At 44.5% G+C, this 19,595-nt stretch overlaps 1 protein-coding gene across 5 annotated transcripts in view; it reads left to right on the forward strand.

The window, feature by feature from the left end:
- Nucleotides 1–1,547: 1,547 nt before the first annotated feature.
- Nucleotides 1,548–19,595, forward strand: part of TIAM2 (TIAM Rac1 associated GEF 2) — a 237,449-nt gene continuing 219,401 nt past the window's right edge. For 4 of the 5 annotated variants that reach the window (XM_043457336.1, XM_043457334.1, XM_043457341.1 and 1 more), the window contains exon 1: nucleotides 1,548–1,746. The gene's annotated coding sequence lies outside the window, so the exon portion shown is untranslated. Of the gene's footprint in view, nucleotides 1,747–1,962; nucleotides 2,292–19,595 lie in introns of those variants that run through there. The other variant, XM_043457335.1, reaches the window with a different exon arrangement.

The following is a 19,595-nucleotide window of genomic DNA, read 5'->3' on the forward strand; positions in this document are numbered from 1 at the left end:
CTGATTATCCTGAGAAGGTGTCCCTTGAAGGGGGGCTGGGAGGGAGTTGGAGACATTTGGGTTACATGTACTTTCCCAAGTCTGCAATAGTCAGAAAAAAATTTTTGGGGGGGAAAAAGTATGAAAAAACATGACCCAGGAAGTCAGGGGGAAAAGCATGTAAAGATCCCAGGGTGGCAGGTCTGTGCTAAGGTGATGCTTGAGTTGGGAACTGGAGAGTGAGTGGGGTGGGAGACGTTTCCCCAGGCAGAGTCACGTGGAGACAGGACCAGGGAAGGTCTATGCAGGGAAGAGGGATGAGTGTGGGCGGAGCCTGTGGCAGCCGAAGATGGAGAGCCAGGTGTGTCTGAGCACAGCAAATCTTGGGACTTCATTTAAAAGTTGTAGCTGTGTGTGAGAAGGTTGCTTCCACGTGTCTTTTAGCCTGGCGCCAGCTGGGGGAAGCTTCCTTGAAGATCTCGGACCCTCTCCAGCTTTCTGGAGTTTAACTGAGGAAGGGCCCCGGCTGGTGTGTCCTGAAATTCATGTCTGGGTTTGCGCCCAAGGTCACACTTCTTGTCTGCCTGCTCCCAGCTAACCACGGGTGGAGACACGGGTGCTAAGGCAGGTGGGTGCCAAGGAGAACTGGGCCTCCTGGGATGGGTCACTTTAGACTTAGGACTCTCCCACTATCTTCCTGAGGCTGCCAGGAGGTCAGGACGGTTGCTTCTGTCTCCCTAACTGGGGTCAGACTTGCAGGACGCCTGCCTCTCTGGGATCCCTTCACATTTCATTCCACGACCATCTCCCCTAAGAAAATCCTTCCATATCTACTCCTGCCTTGGCGCCTGCTTTTTGAAGGACCCACACTAGCACACGGACTATATCTCCCTGCTTCCTTCTCTCACCGGGAGAGCCTTCGTAAAGGCAGAGACACCGATCACGGTAACACAGCCTTCACTCCTGGTTCTCCCGAGCGTCCTGCCCCGTCTCCATCACCCGGGCCCTCTGGATTCCTCAGGTTTCTCTAATAAACTCTACAGCGTTCACCCGGAAGGTCCGAATTCTCCTGAACCCCCGTCTCCTCCCTCTCGCTCTTCTGGGAAGGTTAGGGGACTAGCAGTCCCTCCTGTCTGCACGGGGCTTCAGATACCGCCTGCTTCTGCCCTCAGTGGTACCCAAGTCAACATCTTCTCTCTCTCCGCTCTTTGGGGAAGGAACTGGATCTTAGCGCTTCGCATCCTCGATGGCAGGCAGGGCGCAGAAGAGTTCACACGAAGGCGCTTACTCGAAGCTCGCGGAGTTCTCGCCGTTGGGTAGTTGGGGACGTCCTAGAAGGAAAGGGCAGTAGGCGATCGCGGGGTACGGGGTGGGAACGGGTGAGGGAGGGTCGGGGGGCTGGCTCGGTGGGCGCGGCTGCGGATGCGCGCCGGCCTGGGGCGGAGGTGGGGGCTTTTGGTGGTGGGGGGAGTGGAAGGATGGGGGATGGCGAGGGGTGGGCTGGGCTGGGCTGGGCTGGGCGGCGGGGCGGGGAGGAGGCGGGCCCAGCGGCCCGAGAGGAAGGTGCGGCTCCTCTCTCCACCAAAGGCGCTGCGCGCGGGGCGAGGGGCAGCCGCAGCCGCCGGAGGCTGAGCGCCCGCGCGTGGACGAAGTGACCCCGGGAACTTCTCCAACTCGGCGGGCGCCGCCCTGCGCGCACCCGGGACCCCGGGGGACCGGCCGTGTCGCCGATCGGGGGCCCGGGCGAGTGTTGGGCTCTCCACCCAGGTAAGGGGGGCGATGGAGGGTGTGGGGTGGGGGCGAGTTCAGACCACCTCGGCCCGGGGCTCGGGGAGGGCGGCCCACCTCCTCGGCTTTGTTCCCCGCGCCTTCCTCCGCCTGCCCCGGGCGGGGAGCCCAGGGTGGCGGCTGCGGTCGCCCAGCCGGCGGTGCCCGGAGCATCGGGAGCGGCGCCCTGGCGCGCCCGGGACCCCGCGCACGCTGGCGGCGCCGAGGAAACGCTTTCCCGAGCCCCGCGGTAGGGGCCTCGGGGGTGCGGCGGCCCAACGCCGGGAAGGTCCTGGGAGCGCGGCCCCCCGCGCCCGTGGGTCGGATCGCCCAACTCAGGGTCCCCCGAGCGCCGGGGCCGCCGGGCGGAAGAGCTGGAGTCCCGCCGCCGCGCCCCCGCCCGGCTCGGCTCCGAGGGGCCCAGGTGCCAAGTTTCTGGGAAAATCGACACGTCGTGTCGCAAACGGATCATATTTACCAAAAACAGTTTGGAAAGAAAAGAGGCCATTCTTCCAACAATTGACTGCCGGGCCGCCGCCGCAAAGGTGAGGGGGTTACGATTGCACCGGGGTCGTTTCTCTTTAAGACTCGGTGAAACTTAATATGTTGCGCTTCCCTGTGCCTCTTAACTTTTTAAAATAGCAAAATGGGGTAACTTTACTTAACTGGGGGGAGGGGAGTCGGCTTGGTCCTGGAGATCATTCCCTTCGCGTTGCCTCTGCGGGGCCCCCGGGAGAGGCCGCTTCGTGACAGTTGTAATCTACGCGGCCTTGGGTCGCGATAAGACCTTAACTCACCACGTGGCCATGGTTTTGGGGTTCTCTTCTCATGCTTATTTATCTCGTTCTACCTCCCCTTCCTCAAAGGCCGCTGACAAAATTATTTTAACCGACAGCACCTGGCTATCTCCAATGGCTCTCAGATAGATTTAAGCTGGAGGGTGGCTAATAAGTCTTTAAGTCTTCCTAGTCTTACAGGTGCAGACCATATGCTATAAATATTTCAGCCCTAGGCTCTAAATAAAGTTTCAATTTCTGGTCTTAGCATTTGAGCATAACCAATAGATCTTGTGTACTTACACACTTACAAAACATTGGTGTTCTTTGAGATTTTTTATGTTCTAAAAATGTAGTTTTAAGATTGGTGCAGTTTGAAAAGCAAACTTCTTTTCCATTGACTTTTACCTGTTTATAGGATGAAACCTCTTGCTTTGGAATCAGAGTCCCTAATTACCTTGTGATTGGTAAATGTTAAAACCAGGGCAACGTATAATTGAAGAGTTTATTATTTACAGTGGCAAAAGGAACCCCTAATGGTGTCAGAATCAAATTTCAGCACCTTAATTTGCCTATGTATAAAATGCTTCATCATCTGGCCCCTGCCTGCCTTTCCAGCTTCCTGTCTTGTCTCCCACAAGTTTCTCTCTACCCCCTTACACGCACGCACACACACACACACACATGCACGCACATCTCTCCCTCCCTCTCCCCTTACACCCACACACAGACTCATCAGACGCCTTCCAAGTTGTCATTTCCAGACCACTGTCTGGAATGAATGAACATTCTGTTTCTACTGTTCTTACTCCATTCATCCATCTGTTGATTACCCACACGTCCGTCATGTGTCAGTCACATCCCTTCTCAGGCAGGCTCTCCTCCTCATTATTGCTCGGTGGTTAAGCTCTTTCTTTTCTAGTAGTCATTATCTCTACTAGAACAGTTTGTTTTCGTAACACCTCTGGCCATGCATGTGTGCACGCATGTTAGCTGCTCCGTGGTGTCCGACTCTTTGCGGCCTCATTAACTGTAGCCTCCTAGGCTCTCCTCTGTCCGTGGAATTCTCCAGGCAAGAATACTGGAGTGGGTTGCCATTTCCTACTCTAGGGGATCTTCCTGACCCAGGGATCGAATCCAGGTCTCTTGCATTGCAGGCAGATTCTTTACCGTCTGAGCCAACAGGGAAGCCACCTTGTAAAATTGGGTGAACAGTTCACAATTTTACAGTGAGATGACCTCACTGTACAAGGTCATCCTGCCCAATGGGCAAGTGGAGGCTGAAATCCAATTTGTGCTCCACTTCCCAAGCCCCTGGTGCCCGCCTCTCCACTGGAAGGAGCCACTTTCTCTAATTTACCTGAAAGTCCAGTGTGGGCTAGTTGCGGCCCTGCTTCACCCTCTTCCCCCCCGCTAGACTCAGCACTCACCGTGGAGACTGACCGGCCAGAAGCTCAGTTAAGGCTCCTTAAATGAAGGAAAAGAAAGCATCATCTCTACAGACATCTAGGAAGCGGGAGTCTGGGGGCAGATTTCTCATATAAGGCAGGATATAGGAATGGGCTTTGGTTTGCTCTTATGTCTGACTGTTCAAGTGTTTCTTAAATGTCTTCTCCTTGATTACAGGGGAGAATCTGGGGGAATGAATTCACAGGTGGGCATCAAAGATGTGTGCCAAAACATGGTGGGCCTCCTCAGCTGGGTGCCTTTCAAGGTACTAAGGTTTATCCATCTAATCATGAGTGCTGAGAGAGAGCGTACAGGACTCTTAAAAGTAAGGCTATAAAGAGCTTTGCTCACACGAACATGTGTTACTACATCGGATAAAGTGCCATGTTGTACATATGCACTAAAGTCATCTTAAAGTAACATATCACAGAATTGAAAGATGGAAGAAAAAAGGCTTTGAATCAGATTTATTTAGACTCTCCAAATGAGATCAGCATTTAGGATTGCAATTTACACATGAAAAAATGCAGTTTTTATGTGGGGCAATTAGCAAACTCGGTTGTAAGATTCTTAAAAATGCTCCAAATTTGTATGTTGTTAAAAACTTCTAACCATTTGTGGGCAATCTGGAGATGTTTTTCAAGTTAAAGTCAATATGTGGATCATCTCACCAACATTTATAAAATTGTATAAAATCATATACCATTACATATCAAAAGAACTTGATAATCATATAGAATCCTGGAATCTCTAGAATTCATCGCGTAAAACTTTACAGATGATATGGACCAATTTCCCCATTTTATAGGTAAGGGAAGTTAGTACTAGGAACCTGTCCCAGGTCACACAGCTCAGCTAGGGGCACAGCCAAGACAGGAGCTCAGATTTTCTGGCTCTTAGTTCATTACTTGATTAATTCAAGTGCTCTTTGTATTTGAGCTTCTATATCTGCCAGTATTGACTTCAGTTGGGAAATCTTAAAGGCATAGACTAATTATAATATCTCAGGGAAAGGGAGGATTCCCATCCCCAAACACAATGTCTTGTTGAAGTAGGCAGGTGATAAATGTTTGCTGGATGATGAATGGACGAGCTAGTTGAAAGCTTACTTATTTAAAGTAATTATTTGATATAGCACAGACCAAAGTCCTTTGGAGTCCATTATAGTGGAATGTGGCCCACGTGTTTGTATTTCTTAAATTCAATAACAGTGTTGGGTAAACTTGGAGGAGATGGGTAGGAATTGCTTTCTATTAAAGAAGCCAGAATGACCCAAGAGGCATCAGTAGAAAAACTAAGGGTTTGAAATCAGTAGGTCTGTCTGCAAACTAGCCTTCTTTCTGGTAATCTTGAACATCACCAACCTCAGTTTCTTTCTGGAACCTCCTGAGTCTCAGGGTTGGTAGAAGTGGCAGGTGAGCTCACACATATGAAAGCAGTTTGCAGACTTTAGAACACTGAGGAGTAAGAAGAGTTAGAATCTATGGCAGGAAGCACTTCCCAGGCACTGTGCTGAGCTCCTCTGTACATCACCCAGTTTATTTCTCCGAGTAGAACAGCAAGACTCTTGTGGAATGATGAGGAAACCGAAGCCTAAACAGCTCTCCTACTACCCTTCCACATGGGATAAGTATCTGGTGACCTCCGAATCCTTCCCAGATGGCGCTGGTGGTAAAGAACCAGCCTGTCCATGCGGGAGCCATAAGAGGCGTGAGTTCGATCCCTGGGTTGGGAAGATCCCCTGGAGGAGGGCATGGCAACCCCGCCCAGTATTCTTGTCCAGAACTCCATGGAAAGAGGAGCCTGGTGGGCTACAGTCAATGGGGTTGCAAAGAGCCGAAAAGAGCTGAGAGACTTAGCACTCATGCACACAGTAATAGTTACTTTGAGTTTAGGATTTCCTGGTGGCTCAGACAGTCAAGAATCTGCCTGCAATGCAGGAGATCTGGGTTCAACCCCTGGGTCAGGAAGGTCCCCTGGAGAAGGGAATGGTGACCCACCCCAGTATTCTTGCCTGGAAAATTCCCTGGACAGAGGAGCCTGGTAGGCTAGAGTTTGTGGGGGTTGCAAAGAGTTGGACATGACTGAGCAGCTCACACAAGCACAACATGTGTTGAGTATTTTTAGTCTCTGAAGGTCAGTAAGAGAACTGCACGTAGAAAAGAAAGGCAAATGATGTAAAAGCAAGTGTGATGAGTGGGTTTAAGAAAACCGGACTGGCAGAAAAATGATCAGTCATAATTGGGCTTATGGTCACAGGCAGTGTGAATAAGGTGGTGGAAACACACAAGGGGACCGAATCCTGAGATGTGAAGGGGGTGGGATGGACTTGGCAGATAAGTGTTCAGGGGGCAGTGGATTCAGCCAAGAATGATCACAGACCTCAAATCACAACCTCAGCAATGCAGGAGGAGAAGGTTGGGGGTCTGTGGGGGCCCGTCACCCAGGTCCACACAGAAAGTCACACCGCTGAGATTCGAGCCTGTCTGTCTGACTGTGTGTTCCTTCCTCTCACCCGCCCTCTCACAACTGTTTCTCGTGCCTGTAATTGTAAGGGAATCGAGGGTTTTTAATAAAAAACAGTGTAGAATCTGAAAGCTTTTATGAGTTCAGAATTTGAAGAGAGAACAAAAAGTGCCCTATCTGAAGTCCTCCCAACAGACTGAGGCCAGTAGACGCAGGCTGGTGCCCGAGAAGGTTCCTTGCCAGGAGCGTCTAATGTATTTCCTATCTTGGACTTGGTCTGGTCTGGGATCCAGCCCACTCCTCTCTGGGCGTTCTGTCCAGCTGGAAGTGGGTCTGCTTTGTTTCCAGTTAGGAGGTTTGCAGATTGAGGAACAGAAACTGGGCTGCAACTTTGATTGTGTAGTCAGTGGTGTTTGGGTTATGTTTCTCTTAAATCCACCGGTTACATTTCTGAGTGTCTCTTGGACATGGCTCTTCAAGAGTTCCCATTACTAAGTGATTCCTTTGTGTTGGGAGTAGGGTGGAAAACTAGAATTTTGGATTTTGGCGTCAATAGTTTGGGAAATGGCATAGTAAATAAGCTTGGAAAGCTTCTCAAACTGGTAAAAGTTAAGGATTTCCAAAATCCTTTAGAGGGTCTTTATAGCGATGAATTTTTGTGCAACGTTTTGTTTTTAAATTCAAAGTAGCTTTTTGTCTTGTGAAGAGTGTTCTCTGTGTTAGGATTTTCATCTACAAGGAAGGCGACAGCAGCACTTTCTTCATAGAAGATTATTTGGAGAATTGAGAAATTAATAAAATAATTAACATAGGGTGCTTAGAACCCTGCCTGCCAGGATGAGAGTTCGGGAAGCATTAGTTCTTCCTTCCCTGTGGATGGGATCGGCTTTATCAAAATGTAAAACATGGATAGTGAGCATGGAGCTGTGAATTTGGCTGCAAAGTGGAGGCCACAGTCCACCCGTTTTCCATTGGTTTTCCTCTCTCTGTCCTTCCCTCTGATGGCTCTTTCCCATCTGGCCAACTCTTCCTCCTCATTCCCTGAGACTCAGCAAAGCCTTTTCTCCGAGCGTGATGTCCTGTCTTGTGCTTCCAGACAACTTGTCTGTCTGTGGTCTGTATCAGCTGTGGCGTTCATCATGGGCTGTTTAGTTGTGGGTAACTTCTCCATCACATGGGGAGGGCTTACTTTCTTTTTGTACCTCTTCCAGGGCCAACGTGGTTCCTTAAAGGCCGTTCTTAAATGGTGGTTGATAGAATGCATGAAGTGTCCATTAAAATTTCTTTCATATTTCTTCATGTTTGAGATTGTTCCATGATTATGAAGTTGAGTGATCCTTTGCCAAATATCTGACTCTTTAAGTGGACTTTATCAATAATAAAGTGCTAAAAAAATAGTAGTTTTCTCCATCTTAAGTGTGGAATAGTAGCAACATCATTATACTGTGTATTAATCTAGACTCTGGTCTGGAATACACTTTTCACTCATTTGGCAACTTGGTTAAACATCGGAGGCCCTTAGATTCTTCAAGGAGAAAATAAAATTGTTCTCTAATGATTGCCAGTGTCTTCTAGCAGCTGAGGTGTCAAATTCCTCTCATGAACTTTTCTCTTCAGGAGGAAGTGCTAGGATGATGGTTGATAGAATAATAGTCATATTTACTCTTACCACTGTGGATAGCCATGAGACTGATTTAAAATGGATTTTACTATGCTTTCAGAAGAGAGCATTTATGCATATGAACAGAAACCAAGGAGGACCATATCTGGAATACACTGAAATGAATTAAGTTATCAAATGTGTTAGTGGCATTTGAACTTGTGGAATCAGTACCTACCACATGAAGGCATGAAGCCTTGATGAATGTTAGCCAAACCGGAAACTGAAATATTTACTCATTAAATGGGTCCATTTTGAACTTTCCCTCTGGAAGATCCTAATTGTTCTATGGGACTATAGTCATCGGTTGTAATGCTCCCTTCATAACTGTCTGTTGAACTTCTCGTTGGGGAGTGCACTACGTGTCATATGGGGAAATAACTTCATTGTACATAAGATGTGGAAGATGAGGAATACCACAGAATGGATCCATTCATTATATATCCTTTCAACCCCTGAGAGCAGCTCACTTTAAAAGAAGTGTCTTCTGTATCAGAATTCTGTTGTTATAGCTAGAGGGCACCGGTTTCCTCCAGGCCCCGGGCTCCCCTCACATGCCATCCTCCTGAGGCTCTCCCTGGTCTTTTCCTAACACCTCATCTTTTCATGAAATGTTACCACTCCATCCTCACCGTTATTGGAACTCATCTTCTGAATGGCTGGGTTGCCCTCACAGTGGTTGTGTGTCTGCGTCCTTAATCCCTTCTCAGTTGGAGTCTTTATTAATAATGTAAAAGTGATCAATCCATAAGGTTTGCTTTTTGAAGTGTTCTGGAACATACATGACTTTTTATCAATGCCTTCACTTTTCTCCGCTCTGATAAGCAACAAGGAATGAACTATTTGAAAGATACTGGTATGTGTTTGTTTGAATGATTCTTGGTATTGTCCAGTCAGAGATAATAATCACGCTATACTGAAAAAAAAAAACAAAAAACAACTGGAGTTCTGGGTTTTGGATAGATTTAAGAGCTCTGCATTTTGGGTAGTTTTGCCAAAAGTAGCTGTGTGATCTTGAACAAAACAGGATATTCTCTCTGGGTTTCTGTTTCCTAATTTGCAAGTTTGGTGGCCAGGGAAGTCGCATTGGACTAAATGACTTTTTGAGATCCTTTCTGCTACAAAACTCAATGATTTGGTGCCATGATAGGATATAAGAAAGCAGAAGAAAAATGTATAAAAATTTTAGAATAGTACTTATGTTATGCTATTATGCTCCTAGCATTTGAGCCTTTCTAGATGACAGGTAACAATCACCTAGCACTAGTAAGGAAGGCAGGATCTGTGACCTGTTGGGTCTTGGTATATCCAGAATGTTTAATTCGACGTTGCTAGGAGGCAATTACCTGTGATCTTGGGGACTGTGGATAATATGGATTTCAAAGCCTCTGGAATTGGATGGCGGGGAATTCAGTGTTGAAGAATGAGTGCAAAATAAAGAGATCAGTGCTGTAAGGGAGGCATTGAAGATAAAGATATGGGGAGCAGGGCAGGCATAGAATATATGTAAACAGAGTGGCCATGTTGAATGTAGCACAGAATAGCCATGTAGAATATATATTAACAGAGTAGCTGTGTAGAATAAAGGCAGAACAAAGTAGCCATTTAGAATATATGTGGCGCAAAATAGCTGCATAGAATAAACAGAGTCGCCAGGTAGAATAGAGGTGAACAAAGTACCCGCATAGGATATATGTGGCACAGAGTAGCCATGTAGCATATATATATAAACAGAATAGCCATGTAGGATTGATGCAGAACAAAGTCGTCATTTAAAATACATGTGGAGCAGAATAGCAGCATAGAATAGATATAAACAGAGTAGCCATGTAGAATGGATGTAGCACAAAGTCCCCAGGTAGAATATATGTAGAAGGTATATGCATTGGGCCAAGGTAAAGCTATATGAGAAAGTTGATAAATGATGGCACTGCTGAGTCTTAATAGGACAGACTGTGAAGAGAAGCCAGAAGAGAGTTTAGAGAGAATGGGTCAAGTCTTGTTACCGTCTTTTCCAGATGGAGAAAGACAGTGATAGGAGTTCTCAAGCTTCAGTTCAGTTCAGTTCACTCAGTCGTGTCTGACTCTTTGTGACCCCATGAACCACAGCATGCCAGGCCTCCCTGTCCATCACCAACTCCCAGAGTCCACCCAAACCCATGTCCATCGAGTCGGTGATGTCATCCAACCATCTCATCCTCTGACGTCCCCTTCTCCTCCTGCCCTCAATCTTTCCCAGCCTCAGGGTCTTTTCCAATGAGTCAGCTCTTCGCATGAGGCGGCCAAAGTATTGGAGTTTCAGCTTCAGCTTCAGCATCAGTCCTTCCAATGAACACCCAGGACTGATCTCCTTTAGGATGGACTGGTTAGATCTCCTTGCTGTCCAAGGGACTCTCAAGAGTCTTCTCCAACAGCACAGTTCTCAAGCTTGAATCTGTATAAATATCCCTTTGGGAGTGTAGGTTCCTGAAAGTCGCTCTGAGATGATGTTTCTGGGGATCAAAGGTACAGTTATCGAAGCACATAGAGCTGTGGCTGGTGGCTCTTTGATTGGACCTCGACAGACTCTGCCCTGCAGGGGAGACTTGTACTGTTAGGACAGTTGACTTGGAAAGGGAACATGGAGAGCCGAACCCAGGTCTTCTTCACCTACATCTTTCTGCTGCAGGATTCTCATATGACATGACCTAACCATGTTGGTTAATTTTTGCCAAGGCTGGACAAGAGATTTGGAGGTTATCCACAGAGACACGCAGTACAGTTTCACTTATTTCAGACTGATCCACGATGTGTGGTTTGCCAGGCATTATGGTGGCCTAATGGTAAAGGACCCGCCTGCCAGTGCAGGAGTTGCAGGTTCGATCCCTGGGTCAGGAAGATGGATCCCCTGGAGGAGGAAATGGCATCCTACTCCAGTATTCTAGCCTGAAAAATCCCATGTAAAGGAGAAGCTTGGCGGGCTACAGTCCATAGGGTTGCAAAAGAGTTGGACATGACGTAGTGACTAAACAAAGGAAACAGATTTTTAGAAAGGAACTCAAGGGCTCTAAAGAAAAAATTTGTTAATATATTAATTATAAGCATATTACAGTAACTGTTAATTATAAGATATTAATAATGAAAGGTAGTAGGGAAAATTTCAGTCTACATAGACCCATCTAAATATTTTCTAATAACTATGAACAATGAAGCATTTTTACCTCTCAGTAAGCCATTTTCTAAGAAATACTAATAGGCAGTGTTTTGCTTACTTCCATTTCAGTTTTCTATGTAATTGGAATTTTTAGATGACCTGTCTTTAGAAATTTCAAGATGTCACTAAATCCAACTATAATAAGTTCTACCTTGGCCGTTAGTCTAAATGTGTGAGGAAATTGAGTCCAGAAGGATGTCAGTATTACTGGAGTTTTGGTGTGTGTTGAGAGGAGAATGTCATTGCAATATGGCATTTTCTGAAAATCTATCTGTCACAGAAGCTAAATTCTGATAGCTTGATAAATCTCATTAGTTAGAAAATGCACTAAAACTTGAATGATATATACAGAGCTGGCAGCCATCGCTTGGAATTTTCAGCAAATCAATTAATGAGTAATTCTGAAAATAGATGGGCACATTCATATTTTATTGTCAACATTAAATAACAACCCATACAATTTTCCTGTTATCTAAAGGAAAACCTTTAAACATTTATGTGCAAAGTCGCTTCAGTCATGTCTGACTTTTTGCATCCCCTTGGACTGTAGCCCACCAGTCTCCTCTGTCCATGGGATTCTTCGGGCAAGAATACTGGAGTGGATTGCTATTTCCTTCTCCATTAAACATTTATAGAGTGCATTAAAATTTCTTGAATAACTTCAAAATGTAAAAGTACATTTATATTTGTGTGGAATAGAACAGATGACAAACTTTAAAGGAATATGTAAATAGTAGTGATACAGACATGAGGATTATAGTTACCTATGCATATTCAGAATGTTGTGGTCCCATATCACAAATTCTGCTGTATTCCTTTAATAGTTATTATATATCAGTAACCATTCTAGAACAGAATAACCTTTAGAAATCTAATTCAACCCATGTTTCAGAAGAGAAACTTGTTGTTTTGGGAAAGTTAAATGACCTGGTTTAATTCCCCATCATAAGGAGTTAATGGCAAGCAGAGCAAGGTCTACCTCCCAGATTCTTTAGACCTTTTTCACTGTGCTTAAAAATTAGAAGGACCTACTAGGAAGACTGAATCAAAAAGCCAGGAAATGTTTTAGATTTTCCATGAGAAAGGAAACTAAACCTCTGAATTTTTGGAATTAGCAAAGGCAATAACAACTTCTTAGCTTGTGTAGTTTGTTGTAGTTGTTCAGTCGCTAATTCCTGTCCCACTCTGCGACCTCATGGGCTGCAGCACGCCAGCCTTCCCTATCCTGCACTATTTCCCGCAGTTTGCTCAAATTCTTGTCCATTGAGGCAGTGATGCTATCTAACCATCTCATCCTCTGTTGCCCTCTTCTCCTTTTGCCTTCAGTCTTTGCCTGCATCAGGATCTTCTTGAAAGAGTTGGTTCTTCACATCAGGTGGCCAGAGTACTGGAGCTTCAGCATCAGTCCTTCCAATGAATATTCAGGGTTGATTTTCCTTTAGGATTGACTGGTTTGATTTCCTTGCTGTCCAAGAGACTCCCAAGAGTCTCCTCCAGTACCACGGTTTGAAAGCATCAATTTGCTGGTGCCTAATCTTTTTTATGGTTCAACTCTCACATCCATACATGACAACTGGAAGAACCATAGCTTTGACCATATGGACCTTTGCTGGCAAAATGACATCTCTGTTTTTTATTACACTGTCTAGGTTTGTCATGGCTTTCCTCCCAAGGAGCAAGTGTCTTTTAATTTCATGGTTGCAGTCACCATCCATGGTGATTTTGGAGCCCAAGAAAATAAAATCTGTCATCGCTTCTATTTTTTCCCCATTTATTTGCCATTAAATGATGGAGCTGGATGCCATGATATTAGTTTTTGAATGTTGAGTTTTAATCCAGCATTTTCATTCTCCTCTTTCACCCTCATCGTGAGACTCTTCAGTTCCTCTTCACTTTTTGCCATTGGAGTGGTATCATCTGCATATCTGTGGTTCTTGATATTTCCCCTGACAGTCTAGAGCCTACTCAAAGGAATGTACAACTTTACATTGTACATGGAGAGAACAGCCTACAACTCAAGCTTATTTTGTGGTTTACAGCAGATTGTGTCATCTGCACAAGGATAAATAGGCCTTTTTCTAATGAAGGGTGAGTGGGAGATTTGAGGGTAGTACTATATACATTATTTGAGTTGAAAGGAATCTTAGCTTACTCCTTTATTTTCTATAAGGAGGAAACATAGCTTTGTCCTGCCCTCTATGTTATAAATAGTGAAGTGAAACTTGCTCAGTCATGTCTGACTCTTCACTATGGAATTTTCTAGGCTAGAATACTGGAGTGGGTAGCTGTTCCCTTCTCCTAGGGGATCTTCCCAAGCCAGGGATCAAACCCTCTATGAGTGCGGGCTTCAGTAGTTGTAGCGTGTGGGCTTAGTAGCCTGGCGACATGTGGAATCTTCCTAGACCATGGATTGAACCTGTGTCCCGTGTGTTGGCGGGCATCAGATTCTTCACTTCTGGAACACCAGGGGAGTCCAAAACTTACCGTTTGGTCAAATAGAAAGCACGCTTAAACTGTGGTCTGAAGTCTGGTTTTCAAGTCTGTGTCTTTCCTGAATTTGTATGTAAGCTTTGGCGAGTATGGATAGATTGATGTGAACAGGTAAGACCTTGGGTGGAGTGGGAGTAGGGAGATGCTGCTGAGAGATGAAGAAGGTTCTACATATTACAGCATCTTTATTCCAAGTGTGTGTGTGTTAGTCCCTTGGTCAAGTCCGACTCTTTGCGACCCCATGGACTGTAGCCCGCCAGGCTTCTCTGTCCATGGGATTCTCCAAGCAAGAATACTAGAGTGGATTGCCATTCCCTTCTCCAGAGGATCTTCCTGACCCAAGGATCAAACCCCAGTCTCCTGCATTACAGGCAGATTCTTTACCATTTGAATTATAGGAAAGTTATTGCAGGATATCCTGTTAATCCAAATGAATGAACAGAGGATGTGGCAACGTCTTTGTTCTTTTTTTTTAGCCAATCACACTATTCATATTATTCAAGAAATTAGCCAAAAAGCCCCTTCTCCCTCATGGACCACCCCTGTCCCCACCCTGCAAGCCTCTCCTCATTAGTGTATCCTTACTTTTCAAGATGAAGGTTCATCTCGTGAGTGCTTAGTAGGGTCTAGTTGAAAAGATTTTATGTCCTAAAAGGAAAAACAAGTAGCAGATTCAATAGGTTGATTCTCACAGTGTCTCAGTTTTTAATATTGAAACTTCATGTAGTTTCTTATTTGGGATCCTTGAAAATTGTTAAAATAGCATTAAATTGAGATTGGCTTATAATAATGTGACAGCTAGCCAGCGTGGTGCCTCTTCGCTGCTTGCTTTGTCGAAGGTCAGCGAGTTCACCCATGGAGGTGGCTGACCTGTGCCATGAGCCACACAGAGCATGAGGTGAAATCGGTTATCACAGGCTGGGGCCCCTGCACTGGCAGCTCATCTGAATCACTGGGCCATCAGGGAAGTCCTATGAGCAATAGGCTTGTTCCTGCTTATTTGAAGGTATCCAAACCAGGTTTTCCTGGAAAGAGCTGTCTCGTAGTTTAATAATCTTCCTATGTTTGGTCGTGTTGTCTCTTCAGTCCTCTTTTCAGTGGATATTGGCCGCTGTCAGCCCAGGGTCCCATGATCCTGGTTTTCTGGAAATAAGTTTCTTGACATTGCTCCATCCTTTTGAGGTTTAATTTCTGAAATACTGGTTCTTGAATTATTCTTTGAAAGCATTAAAACTTCTATTTGACTCTGGATGTGTGTCTTCTTATAGTGAGAAAAGAAAATGTATAGACTACACTCGCAGTGAGTAAATTCTTTCTCATAGTATCTTGGCTTTTCCAGTGGGTGACTCTCCAGTTAGATTCAGCGTTTCTGGGGCAGTGGCTGAATGTTTACTGCAGTAGGATGTTGGACTGGAATAAGAAGAGAAAGAGAAAAATGGAAAAATATTGAGACTGCTCCAGGGTTCTCAAACTCTAGGGCATCACTATAACCTGGAGGGCTTGTTAAAACACAGATTGCTCAGTACCCCCTCGTTGTTGCTGGTTCAGTAGATCTGGGATCAGCCGGAGAGTTTTCATTTCTAGGAAGTTCCCAGGGGATGATGCTTCTGTTGATCCTGGACCACGTTTGGAGAACAGCTGCCCTGGAGGTTCGGTGAGTGAGGATATAGCTCTCTGGACACCAGTCTGCTTCTCAGGGGCTCTGTTTTCCTGTATCTGAGAAATGGTACAATATTTGTGGTTTTTAAGTATTTGAAATCAGAGGAGTCTTTTGTTCCAAACTACATATTGTATGAAACTCCAAAATGCAAAAGAGAGAAACTGGAATTATGTTAATGACAGCAGAGGTAGAGAATAAAAGGATTTGTGTATTTTGTGTATCTTTTTGTCCTATTCCTCTGGAGTAGAGGGGGGACAGCCCTGGGCGCTGTCTCTGAAGAACCTAAAACAGTGATAAATCCAATGGTAGGAGATGATTTCTAGGGCTTCTGGCATTTGTCATTTTCCCTTTGATTCTGCATGCTCTTGAAACTGGAGACTATTACTTAAATAGTTGAACAGATCTGATCCAGATACTTAACTGGAAGGTTGTGCCTGTGAGACTATGTTTAGTCTGTATAAATAGGAGTTGAGTCTATATAAATAGGAATTTATATTACCACTCAATTCTCATGGTAATATAAAAAAAAATGAACAGTTCATTTCAGGCAAGAAATGGGGAAATTCTAATGAGAAAGGAAATGGGTGGAGGGTCAGGGGACATGTCTTCCTGCCTTTGGTTTCAGCAGGTGTATGTAATTGAGTTGAAAGGCTCTTCTGGTAAGCCTGATGGTCAAGCCAAAAATTGGATTTCCTAATCTTTACTGGAATCTTTCCTGGAAAGTAGATAAAAAGGAGAACAGCAGTACCCACTTTTTTAATAAAAGAAGGAAACATCTCAGACATCACAAATGTCCAGAGAAGATGTCTGCCTGTTGCTGTTGGGTTGTTTTGTCAGCCACTTTATGGAAGCCCTAAAACCAGCCTTAAGCGAAATAATGAATTAGTTTAAACTTGACTTTGGTACTCAATGAGTCCCTGTTCTGGGTTTCTTCAAACCTTTATTTTCTCTCTTCTTCTTGGGCTCATCCTCCTTATAAGAAAAGATCTAAATATTAATAAAAAGAAGCAAAATGTCCATAAGTATGGAACAATCTCCGTAGTTTATTAAATGAGAAATCCAGGTGCAGACACTGTAGAAGTGCTCTCAGCCTTATGAAGAAAAGTGTTTCTCAGACAATGAATCACAGGTAGTGACCTCCGTTTAAAGTGGTCGATTTGGTTTTAATTCTTGTGACAGACTTTTTAAAAGATTCCAATACTGTTCTGACTTTTTTTTTTTCTTTACTAAGACCCATATTCAGATACACATGAGATGGAATGACATAGCATAACAGGGAATAGAAAGTATCTAAATATATTGCATGTAGTAAGGATATTGTTTCTTGAAACTTTTGAGTTTAATATAGATCTGTGTATACATATACACTTGTATATAGGATGTGTATACAATATCATATATACTTAGGTAGAAAGATAGGAATATGTATGGTATATATTATATATATAGTACTAGTTAAACTTCTTCAGAAACACAAAATCAGTAGGAGGTGTATATATGCAGAAAGAGTTTTGTAGGAAGGAAGTGGCTCATGTGATTATCAGTTTAGTTCATTCGCTCAGTTGTGTCCGACTCTTTGCGACCCCATGAATCGCAGCATGCCAGGCCTCCCCGTCCATCACCAACTCCCGGAGTTTACTCAAACTCATATCCATCGAGTCGGTGATGCCATCCAGCCATCTCACCCTCTGTTGTCCCCTTCTCCTCCTGTCCCCAATCCCTCCCAGCTATGGAGGTCAGCAAATCCAAAATCTCACTGTAGGCAGACAGCCTGGAGACTCAGGACGGGTGATGGTTCAGACAAAGTCTGAAGGCAGTCTCGTGGAGAATTCCCTCTCGCTCTGACTGGTCTTTTTGTTCTAGTCAAGTCCTCAACTGATTGGATGAGGCCCACCCATATTATGGCGAGCAGTTTGTTTTATTCACGTTTCACTGATATAAATGTTAGTCTCATTCCCAAACACCTTCCAAGTTGGCAAAATTGACCATCACATAGATATAACTAAGTCACAAGGCAAAATATCTTACTTATCAAAGTTATACACACACACATGTGTCTGGATCTCTATAAACACATTTACACACACCCCACACAGGTGTGTGTGTGTGTGTGTGCACATACATGTATATCCATTCTAGGGATCTCTCTTCCTGTCTCTTGATATTCCTAGAAAGATTGGTAGATAAATTAGGTAGATAGATACAGATGGATGAATAGCTAGCTAGCTAGATACCCCTAGAATATCTCTGAAGCAGAGTTTTTGAGTCTGGGGCGGAGTCTTTTTCATACCTGGGGAGTTTTTCTATAATGAGTATATTTGTGCTGCTCCCTCTTCCTGCTTCTCCTTTAAGAATCAATTCTAAAATGGTGGAGGGGAGGGAAGATAGGACACAGCAAACTGTTTTTGAAAGTTTGGACTGAAGCAAAGAAAAGACTGGTGCTCTGAAAGTGGATTTCGAGGCATCAGCCAGCGGCTGGGAGGTGATAAGCTCTTAGGGGCTCTGGGCTGAGGTCGCTGAGATCTCAGGAGTTTGTATAGCCAGCCAGGGTACCTGATGATCCTGCTGACATTCGCTTTGCCCTTCGCCATAGAGAAACACGTGCTGCTTTACCAAGCCTCCACACTTGACCTACACGTTAATATTCCTACTAAGTGACTGAAAATACAGTTGACCCTTGAATAGCGTGGGTTTGAACTGCACAGGTCCATTTCTCTGCAGACTGTTTTTCAATCAGCGTGTACCGCAGTACTAACACTCTCCACAGTTGGTTGACTCTGTGGGTGTGGAACCACAGGCGGAGGGCTGACTGTAAAGTTACACGGGAAGTTTGACTGTGTTGGGTTTGGTACCCTTCACCCCCACACCGTCCAAGGCTCAACTGTGTATGTGATGATAATGCCTGAGGTTTCTGTAAGCCTGTGCTTACTTCTGGGAGACACACGACTCGCCTGAAAATTTTACTCTTGTGTTACTGTAACAAATCTTGTGAAATGCTATAGACATAACCTTTGCATCACAGGTGACCCGCTTTGTTCTAGATGGAGTTTCCCTAAGGATGGGGTCTGGGAGATCTGGGAGATACGGTTATATACATAAATCGACAGGTTTTTCATTTTCTTAAGTCTGGGAAGGAGGTTAAAAAATTAATTTGGGAGCAGTTCTTTTCAGGTCATGTTTCTGTTGGGAGAGCACTTCATGACATCCTTAGATAGTGCAGGAGCCTCTCGATCTGTAAGACATGGCTGTCGTCAAGGGACGAGAGTGTCCTTGTGGACCTGACGTTTGTTAGAAAACTTTTTGGACAGGTGATCATTTAGTCTGTGCTCTCTCCCTTGATCATAGATAAACCGATGCATTCTGAGTGTCAACTTGTAATTCAGAGGAACCGAATAGAGATTGTATGACTTTTCAGATGTTCTTGTAGTAAAATGACTGAGTATGAGATATTTATTTTGAAAAACGTGGATGGTTGTTAGTCTTTCCCAGGACTGGACTGAAATGGCCTATCTTTGGAGCAAACTTCCTTGGGTCACTTGATCTGTCTTTCTCCTCAGAGGTGTGTCTGACAATGGTTTGCCTTATGACAACTATATTATTTAAACATGTGCTAAGCATAAGCTTCATTCCTTTGGGATCACCCTTGGTTTTTAATACCTTATCTGGCTCTCAGAAATCCATTTAATTACAAGCTATTTTGATATTTGGCCAAGTTGCTAAAACCAGTGAACTCTCCTTGGGGAGACAGTAAATTTTTGATGGGCATACCAGTAAAAATGGAATTCTTCTGCAAACAGACATTTCTTCAGGATTAGGCTCATAAATTCATGGAGAAACTGGCAGCCTTGTGATATTTTCGGAGACGTTCTGGTGGGTACCAAATGGCGCATAGCTACCGTGTGCTTGGGAAATGTTAACAAGAGGCTCAGCTTTGCTGAATGTGTGTTTTGGCTTTTTGAGATAGCTTCTATGCAGGAAGAACCTTCTTTTAAAACCAAATGTAGACTCTGGACTTTCTCCAAGACGGATATTGTAAATATATCAAAGCTGATACTGTACTGAATTTCTTTATACAAAGAAAAAAAAGGAGTGGTTAATAAATAATGTATAGTGCTTGAATAGAGCCTGCAAATTCAAAGAGATCATCTTTTCTTC

Source organism: Cervus canadensis, chromosome 33, assembly GCF_019320065.1.
Source record: "Cervus canadensis isolate Bull #8, Minnesota chromosome 33, ASM1932006v1, whole genome shotgun sequence".
NCBI classification, from domain to species: domain Eukaryota; kingdom Metazoa; phylum Chordata; class Mammalia; order Artiodactyla; family Cervidae; genus Cervus; species Cervus canadensis.